Source organism: Meriones unguiculatus, chromosome 1 (assembly GCF_030254825.1).
Source record: "Meriones unguiculatus strain TT.TT164.6M chromosome 1, Bangor_MerUng_6.1, whole genome shotgun sequence".
NCBI classification, from domain to species: domain Eukaryota; kingdom Metazoa; phylum Chordata; class Mammalia; order Rodentia; family Muridae; genus Meriones; species Meriones unguiculatus.
The window spans coordinates 141,478,393-141,488,254 of NC_083349.1; positions in this window are offsets into that span (position 1 = coordinate 141,478,393).

Here is a 9,862-nt window from a genome sequence, read left to right on the forward strand (position 1 = left end):
AAAAAAAAAGATGCTGTGCTTTCTTCTTTTGTAACCAAAAATTTAAAAAAAAAAAACAGTTGCCTCAGTTAAGGATTTATTTACAGGTTTTGTAAATTGAGAAAGCATTAAATCTCTTCAAACACTTTTCATGCATTATCATTTTTACTCTTAGTTATATTAATGTGGCTTTCTCTTAATGTAAGTGGCTTCTCAGTAATGACAGCAACTTGTTGTTTGCAGTGTTACACTCAAATAATGGCGTGTTCAATAACTTTAATGTTAGCTGCATGGGCTATTGCTACTCCAAATGGAAGCAGGCAACACATGCTGAATAACAGAGATCTCTTTTCCTCCTCTTCCTTCTTCCTCCTTCTCCTGCTCCTCCTAATTTCTTCCTCCCATTCCTCCTTCTTCCTCTTCCTTTTCTCCCTCTTTCCCTCTTGTTTTCTGGACCTGTCTGCAACTCCTACCATGTTAACTGGATAGGAGTTTTGTCTAAAACCTCAGTTTGAAGATATGATCTAGACTTATGAGTTACACCGTCAACACTATGCACTAAGAGAAGACAAATTAGATAACTGATAATGGGTGTCAGAGATAAGATAATTTCTTGAAGGCTGATTAAGGCTGTGGTAATCATAAAATGTGAGTCTGGAGTGCACACTCAAACAGAAAGTATAGAAAGTATCAGGAAGAAGATTCTATGTGATAAATACTCAAGGCATATTTGTGTTGGAGCACAAGAGTTTTCAGCTCAAAGTCCACTAGCAACAGCCTCTAAGTCTTACGCTCATGGATGAGGAACAGCAAATTGCACATAGGCATTACTTAGTCTCTGCTTCCCAGCTGAATATGCTGCCCACAGCTCCCTCCTGCTACTGGTATCATAACTCCCTTGGTGTGACATAAAGAACTCAATGAACAGTACACCAAAATAATCACTTCTTTCCTTAAGCTTTTTTTTTCATTTATTTTGTTGCAATAATGGAAAGTAAACCTAACATGTCAACGCTACATATGTCCTCAAGTCACATAATTTCATATGTCCTTGAGTCACATATCTTAGGTCTAAAGGTAACATTAGATACCATCTACTTTGTATGTTACCCCACAAATGAGCAAACAGAATGCTACATGTATTTTCTGTTTTTTCAAATATTATACCACATTAAATCAATTTAGAAGGGCAGATATTCAAGGGCTCTGATGCCTGGTGAGAAATAAAGAGAGAAGGATATACAGAGGGGAAAAAAGAGAACAATGAGAGCAGTAGAGACATTAAAGAGAAACAAAAGAAAGGAAATATTTAAAAGGTGCTTGAGATATTGTCTTAATAACTACCTAGAAATTTATATTAGTTTTTGTATTTGTTTTTAACAAGAAACTATGTTAAGAGAAAAGCATTTCATTCTGATGTAGACATAACTGGGACTTTGAGATCAGGCATCATATGCCATCAGAACTATCATGTGCTATCATGTGCCATCCAGTACCATCAGTACTATGCACTATCTAGTACCATTGTGTGTCACTGTACACCATCAGGACCATCATGTGCTATTATGTGTCATCAGACACCATCGTGTATCATCATGTGATATCATATACCATTATGTGCGATTGTGTACCATCATGTACCATCCAGGACCATCACTGAAACAATAGCTAGCACCAGGTTGTTTCTGAACAATATTTGTTTTTGTGGAAAACTTGGAGGAAAGAAGATACTAAAAAAAATAGCAATACTCTAAGAGTCTTTACAAAACTCATAAGAATTAAAGGTGAAATTTTAAATTTTACAATGAGATATCCAAGTCTTACTTATGTGGCTGGAACAGGAACCTATGTGTGTTATTATATCATCAGAGTCTAACTCCTGAAAACAGCTCACTATATGCAAAATGATTTTCCATAAAAAAAATAGAGACAAACTTATACAAATTACGGCAATGTAGAAAATTATATTTCATTGACGTATAGTACTAAAATGAATCTTCCTTCCATATATAGCTTGTTTCTCCTTCGCATTTTCACTCCTACCTTTAATTTTTTTCTTTTTTCTTTTTTTTTTGATTTTATTATTATTTTTTTTATCAGTTACATTTTATTAACTCTGTATCCCAGCCCTGTGCCGATCCCTCATTCCCTCCCAGTCCCTCCCTCCCTCATCTCCACCGTGCCCCTTTCCAAGTCCACTGATAGGGGGGACCTCCTCCCCATTCATCTGATCCTGTTTTATCAGGTATCTTCAGGACTGGCTGTAAACCCTCCTCTGTGGCCTAACAGGACTGCTCCCCCCTTCGGGGGTGGGGAGGCCAAAGAGCCAGTCATTGAGTTCCTGTTAGAAATAGTCCTTGTTCCCCTCACTTTGGGAAACCAATTGGTTACTGAGCTACCACAGGCTACATCTGAGCGGAGGTTCTAGGTTATATCCATACATGATCCTTGGTTGAATGTCAGTCTCAGAAAAGACCCTGTGCCCAGATATATTTGGTCCTTGTGGAGCTCCTATCCTTTCCCCATCAGACTAACTCCCCTTCTTTCTTATGATTCCCTGTACTCTGCCAAAGGTTTGGTCATGAGTCTTTGCTTTGAAAACACTGCTAGTTAGAGTCTTTCAGATGCGCTCAGTAGACTCTTGTCATACGTTCAATGCACATCCCATCTGTCTTTCTAAATGAGGATTGATCATCTTACCGCATGTCCGCTCAATTGATTATCTTTTTTAGGTGTATAGATTTCATTATGTTTATCATATCTTATAGGTCTATATAAGTGAGTATATCCCATGTTTGTCTTTCTCCTTCTGGCATATTTCACTCAGAATGATCTTTTCTAGATCCCACCATTTGCCTGCAAATTTCATGATTTCCTCCTTTTTGATTGCTGAGTAGTATTCCATTGTATAAAAATACCACAATTTCTGTACCCATTCCTCCGTTGATGGACATCTGGGCTGTTTCCAGGTTCTGGCTATTACAAATAGAGCTGCTATAAACATGGTTGAGCAAGTATCCCTTTTGTGTACTTGAGCAAACTTAGGGTATATACCTAGCAGTGGTATAGCTGGGTCTTGAGGAAGCACTATTCCTATTTGTCTTAGAAAGCGCCAGATAGCTTTCCAGAGTGGTTATACCAGTGTACATTCCCACCAGCAGTGGAGGAGGGTTCCCCTTTCTCCACAACCTGTCCAGCATGTGTTATCGCTTGAGTTTTTCATCTTGGCCATTCTGATGGGTGTAAGGTGATATCTCAGGGTCGTTTTGATTTGCATTTCCCTGATGGCTAATGAGGATGAGCATTTCTTTAAGTGTTTTTCTGCCATTCGATATTCCTCTGTCGAGAATTCTCTGTTTAGCTCTGTTCCCCATTTTTTAATTGGATTATTTGGTTTGCTGCTTTTCAGCTTCTTTAGTTCTTTGTATATACTGGATATTAGTCCTCTGTCAGATAAAGGGTTAGTGAAGACTCTTTCCCAATCTGTAGGCAGTCATTTTGTTTTGATGATGGTATCCTTTGCTTTACAGAAACTTTTCAGTTTCATGAAGTCCCATTTATTGATTGTTGCTCTTAGAGCCTGTGCTGTTGGTGTTCTGTTCAGGAAGTTGTCTCCTGTGCCAATGAGTTCTAGGCTGTTCCCCACTTTTTTTTCCTATTGATTTAGGGTATCTGGTTTTATGTTGAGGTCCTTGATCCACTTTGACTTTAGTTTTGTGCAGGGTGATAAATATGGATCTATTTTCATTTTTCTGCATGTACACATCCAGTTGGTCCAGCACTATTTGTTGAAGATGCTGTCTTTTTTCCATTGAATGGATTTGGCTTCTTTGTCAAATATCGAGTATTCATAGGTGTGTGGATTTATTTCTGGGTCTTCTATGCGGTTCCATTGATCCTCCTTTCTGTTTCTATGCCAATACCATGCAGTTTTTATTACTGTTGCCCTGTAGTACAGCTTGAGATCAGGAATGGAGATACCTCCAGATGATCTGTTGTTGTACAGGATCGTTTGGAGATTCTGGGTTTTTTATTTCTCCATATGAAGCTGAGAATCTTTTTTTTCAAGGTCTGTAAAGAATTGAGTTGGTATTTTGATGGGAATTGCATTGAATCTGTAGATTGCTTTTGGCAGTATGGCCATTTTCACAATGTTAATCCTACCAATCCATGAGCATGGGAGATCCATCAGAAGCCCTTCTCTTTTCTTTTTTATTACAATTTATTCACATTGTATCTCTGCTGTGGTCCCCTCCCTTGTCCCCTCCCCAATCCACCCCTCTCTCTTCTCCTCCCTTGTCCCTTCAATAGTCCACTGATAGGGGAGGTCCTTTTCCCCTTCCATCTGAATCTAGCCTATCAGGTCTCATCAGAACTGGTTGCATTGTCTTCCTCTGTGGCCTGGCAAGGCTGCACACCCCCGTGGGGAGGTGATCAAAGAGCCAGGCACTGAGTTCTTGTCAGAGACAGCCCCTGTTCCCCTTACTAGGGTACCCAGTTGGAGACTAAGCTGCCATGGACTACATCTGTGCAGGGCTTCTACGTTATCTTCATGCATGGCCTTTTCATTACAAGTGCCCTTCACATGTCCTCCTGGATGACATTTGTATTTCAGATGCATAGCTGAAGCAACATTTTCTAACTGTTCTGTGTGAAGTGTTTTTATAGTCTATAGGTTGTATCACCAGAACATGAGCTGAGAGAGAGAGAAAGAGAGAGAGAAACCAGTTTACTTTTCTCTGTGTTTTTAGCACTTGGCAAGCTTTTGTTTCACTCTACCTTTGGTAAATATTTGCTAACCACAACATGATAGTCCTTCTCAGAACATCAGGGCCATGATAGTCACATGATAGCTTCAACTTGCCAACTTTCTATGATACATTGTTTTCTTTTTTTTAAGATTTATTTATGTTATTAGTGGCTATTGTGAAGAGTGTTGTTTCCCTAATTTCTTTCTCAGACCTATAAGATATGATAAACATAATGAAATCTATACACCTAAAAAAGATAATCAATTGAGCAGACATGGGGTAAGATGATCAATCCTCGTTTAGAAAGACAAATGGGATGTGCATTGAACGTATGACAAGAGTCTACTGAGCGCATCTGAAAGACTCTTAACTAGCAGTGTTTTCAAAGCAAAGACTCATGACCAAACCTTTGGCAGAGTACAGGGAATCATAAGAAAGAAGGGGAGTTAGTCTGATGGGGAAAGGATAGGAGCTCCACAAGGACCAAATATATCTGGGCACAGGGTCTTTTCTGAGACTGACATTCAACCAAGGACCATGTATATACTGGATATTTGTATACTGGATACAAATATACTGGATATTTGTATACTGGATACAAATATACTGGATATAAAGTCTTTCAGATGCGCTCAGTAGACTCTTGTCATACGTTCAATGCACATCCCATCTGTCTTTCTAAATGAGGATTGATCATCTTACCCCATGTCCGCTCTATTGATTATCTTTTTTAGGTGTATAGATTTCATTATGTTTATCATATCTTATAGGTTTATATAAGTGAGTATATCCCATGTTTGTCTTTCTCCTTCTGGGATATGGATATAACCTAGAACCTCCACTCAGATGTAGCCTGTGGTAGCTCAGTAACCAATTGGTTTCCCAAAGTGAGGGGAACAAGGACTATTTCTAACAGGAACTCAATGACTGGCTCTTTGGTCTCCCCACCCCCGAAGGGAGGAGCAGTCCTGTTAGGCCACAGAGGAGGGCTTTGCAGCCAGTCCTGAAGATACCTGATAAAACAGGATCAGATGAATGCGGAGGAGGTCCCCCCTATCAGTGGACTTGGAAAGGGGCATGGTGGAGATGAGGGAGGGAGGGAGGGACTGGGAGGGAATGAGGGATCGGGACACGGCTGGGATACAGAGTTAATAAAATGTAACTGATAAAAAAAAATAATAAAAAAAGATTTATTTATTTATCTATTTATTTATCTATTTATTTATTTGTTTGTTTGTTTGTTTGTTTATTATGTACACAATGTTCTGCACACCTGCATGCCAGAAAAGGGCACCAGATCTTGTAATAGATGGTTGTGAGCCACCATGTGGTTGCTGGGAATTGAACTCAGGACCTCTGGAAGAGAAGCCAGTGCTCTCAAACTCTGAGCCATCTCTCCAGCCTCTCTACGATACATTATGGAACCAGTTAACACAACACATAGTCCTCTAGGTGTAGCAGAGACAGAGCCCATAGTCACCAAGTGGCTCTGGAAAAGGACAACTCTATGCTCAAGGTTATGTGCAGAAATCAAATTACGTGAAAGCACATCCAGGATAATTCATCCAGGAGGATGATCCAGGAGAGAGAGAGAGAGAGAGAGAGAGAGAACCCTAGGCAGGTTTAAGGAATGGAGATAAGCCCAGTGTGCAGGCAGAGAACACAAGAAAAAGGCACAACCCAGCCCCAGGGCTGCAGAAGATGCTGTCCTGAAGTCATGACAAAATCCCTGACAGAAACAACTTCACAATGATTTGATTTGGCACAGAGTGTTCAGTCTATATATGAGTGTCTCCAACCACTCTAAACATCATGGCAACGTGAAGTTATAGATGTCTGCACCCCATTGTGAATGAGAGGGAGGTGAGAGGAGTGGAAAAAGGGAGAGAGGGAGAGAGAGTGTGAGAATGTGTGAAAGAGCAAGAGAGAGAGAAAGAAGGAAAGAGAAAGAGAGAGGACCTGTTCCTAGTGATTAATTCCTTCCAGGTGTGTTCTGCCTCTTAAAATGGTCACTTCTTCCTCAAGTAGCACCAACCCTGACAGCATATGTTTGGCACATGAGCTGAGAGGAATGCTTCATAGTCAAAACTATAACAAGCTTAGAGTCAATACCAACCAAGTTCACAAGAAGATAGAGAGATGTGAGACTTCCATGTAAAGAAAGATGAAAGCTTGTGAACCAAACAATAGAGACTGAAGTGTGAAACAGTGAAGATATAAGATAATAGTATAGTTAACTGAAGGAGAAGAGGGAAGTAGAAGATAGATTAATTACAGTGTGCAAACCTATTCTTTCATGCTTGGGAGTCCATAGGAATAATCTTTCAGATTGTTATTTAGAAATAATACATTAGAAAATAAAGAAATGGACCTGAAAAGTACACTTCCAAATCAAGACATTTTCTTTTTCTAACTTTCTTTTTAAATTTTATTTATTAATTAATTACAGTTTATTCACTTTGTATCCCAACTGTAGGTCCCTCCCTTGTCCCCTCCCAATCTTACCCTCCCTCCCTCTTCTCCACCCATGCCTCTCCCCCAGTCCACTGATAAGCTTTAGTTCTTTTTTTTTTTTTTTCAATGCAGTTTATTCAGGAACCTTGAACAATCCCCGGACCCTGGGGAAAGCCAGCCCACAGCTTAAATAGCCTCTGAGTAGCCAACCCAGGCGTGCCACGTGGGCAATGCAGATAGGTCCACACACATGGAAGCAAGCCAGATCCTCAGCCTTAGCCAAATGTGGAATTGTTCGTGACAGAGAGCACTCACCATCGGGAAGGTGGAAGGCGGAAACCAGCTCCATCTTTAAGGCATAGCATTCCGCAGCTCTCTACAGTTCCCCCTTTTTGTTTTAGACGCATCAGGCAAGAGTAGAGGTCTGATCTCTGATATTAGAAATAAATTGGGACTTTGTACCGATGTTCATTTAGGTGTCATCTACCCAAAGAGCATCAGACCTGTCTGATACCTTTTTCTCAGAGGCGGGACCTGGGGCATCAACCCGCATGCAACCAGACATGCTCTTCTCATATTTCAGGAGCAAAAGAGCCATAGTGGCTTCTGTCACTTTTAATTTCTAATCACCAATAGACTATTTATTTGGTCCATGCTGACTAATTTGCCCACCAATCTATATGTTCAGTTTTTCTTTTCTCTTGGGAGAGTAGGATCTTATGGTCAGCTCCTGAATGTGTTCAAATATAAATTCTAGGACAAAGAAGGACAAGAGTCTCTAATTATGTGTGACTGAAACATTGGAGGGAAAGTAATGTCTTTCTTCAAAGAAAAGCATCCGTGGTCTCCCCAGAAACCCTTTCCCTGTGGTATGAATAACTCCTATTGCCATTACTTTTTAGACTTACAGTATAAAAATGTAGGATCAAAGACAGAGATGAAAACTTTTGCAAAAAGGGTTACTATATAAAACATTAATTCATTTATATATTGTCAATTTCCAATTTGACAACAGTTATATATAACTAGAGTTTTAAATTTGATTTAGTTTTTTCTGAAGCAGGTGTTATTTGCATGATTTATAATCAAAAGTTATAAATGATTTTAAATATGTAAATTTCTGAAACAGAGATTAAATCTTTGAGTTCATAAATATTTGTTAATGATAGTAAGAAACATTACTGTAGTTAATGTAGTAAGAAATAGTTGTTCCTCAACCATATCATTTTTATCTCTTTCCTATTTAGACATATAACATATAAGAAATGTTTTGATTAGTGGAATTACAAACAAAGATAAAGTCTAGGTAAGTGTATATATGCACATATGTGTATATATATATATCCAATAAGGTGGCTCACAAGAGAAAAGTGATTTTTACATAAACCTAAATCCTGAGTGCTATCCTTGGGACCAAAATAAATTTTAAAAGAGAGAATCAACTTCACAGAGATGTTTTCTGACTTCCACTAAGGGAAGGGTCATGAGACCTCCTGAGATACACCTTTGAAACACACACACACACTAATAATAATAATAGTAACAACAATAATAATGATGATGATGATGAAAAGTAACAAACACATTTCAATGATAAATTAATGTAAAAAACTGAGTTAAAGACATGAACTCAGGGGCTGGTTCTTTGACTCCCCCTCCCCTCAAAGGGGGGAACAGCCTTGCCAGGCCACAGAGAAGGACAATGCAGCCAGTCCTGATGAGACCTGATAAGCTAGGGTCAGGTGGAAGGGAAGAAGGACCTCCCCTATCAGTGGAGTTGGAGTAGGGCTTGGGAGAAGAAGAGGGAGGGGGGATTGGGGGGGATGAGGGAAGTGTTCATCTGGGATACGAAGTGAATAAACTGTAATTAATATAAAAATTTAATAAGAAAAGAATATGCTAATAGAGGACTTATGGAGCCATAAAGATAGACCACATCTAGTATTACAATAGTAATCCCTTTCTAATGCTTAGGCATAAGGTTAATGTGTAATTTAAAGCTGATTTCTGTATCCCCAATATGTACTAGCAAGTCTTGTTCTGAGACTCTCCTGTCTCAATGTTGTGTAAATACTGCTCCCCAACTGTCCCCTGGTATGTCAATAAAGCAGCCTCCAGTCAATCGCTGAGAGTTGGAGAGAATAGAGCTGAACTTCCTGACAATTAGTGGGGGAGGAAGTAAGGGATTCAGCCATGGGCAGAGAGGTCCTGGAGACATCAGGAAAAGGAGCTGGAGCAGGAAGTGCAAGTATCATTGGTATGTACTCTGGGAGGAAAGCATATTAGCTTATAAGGTTAATAATAGAGTAATGACTACTCAGTTATTGTGTTGTGAAGCTTATTATTAAACAAATATAATAGAGTCTCAAATATTTGTGTAACAGCTGATTAAAAGACTGAAAAACTAACACAGTTTCATAATAATAACTTTAACACTTTTGAGTCCTTATTGTGAATGTAAATTGATCAAACTAGCAACAGAACCAGAAAATTTGAACAAAGGGGTCTTCCCAGAGACTCATACTCCAACCAAGTACCAGGCATGGAGATAACCTAGAACTCCTGCACAGATGTAGCCCATGGCAGTTTAGTGTCCAAGTGGGTTCCATAGTAATGGGAAGAGGGACTGCCTCTGACATAAACTGATTGGCCTGCTCTTTGATCACCTCCCCCTGAGG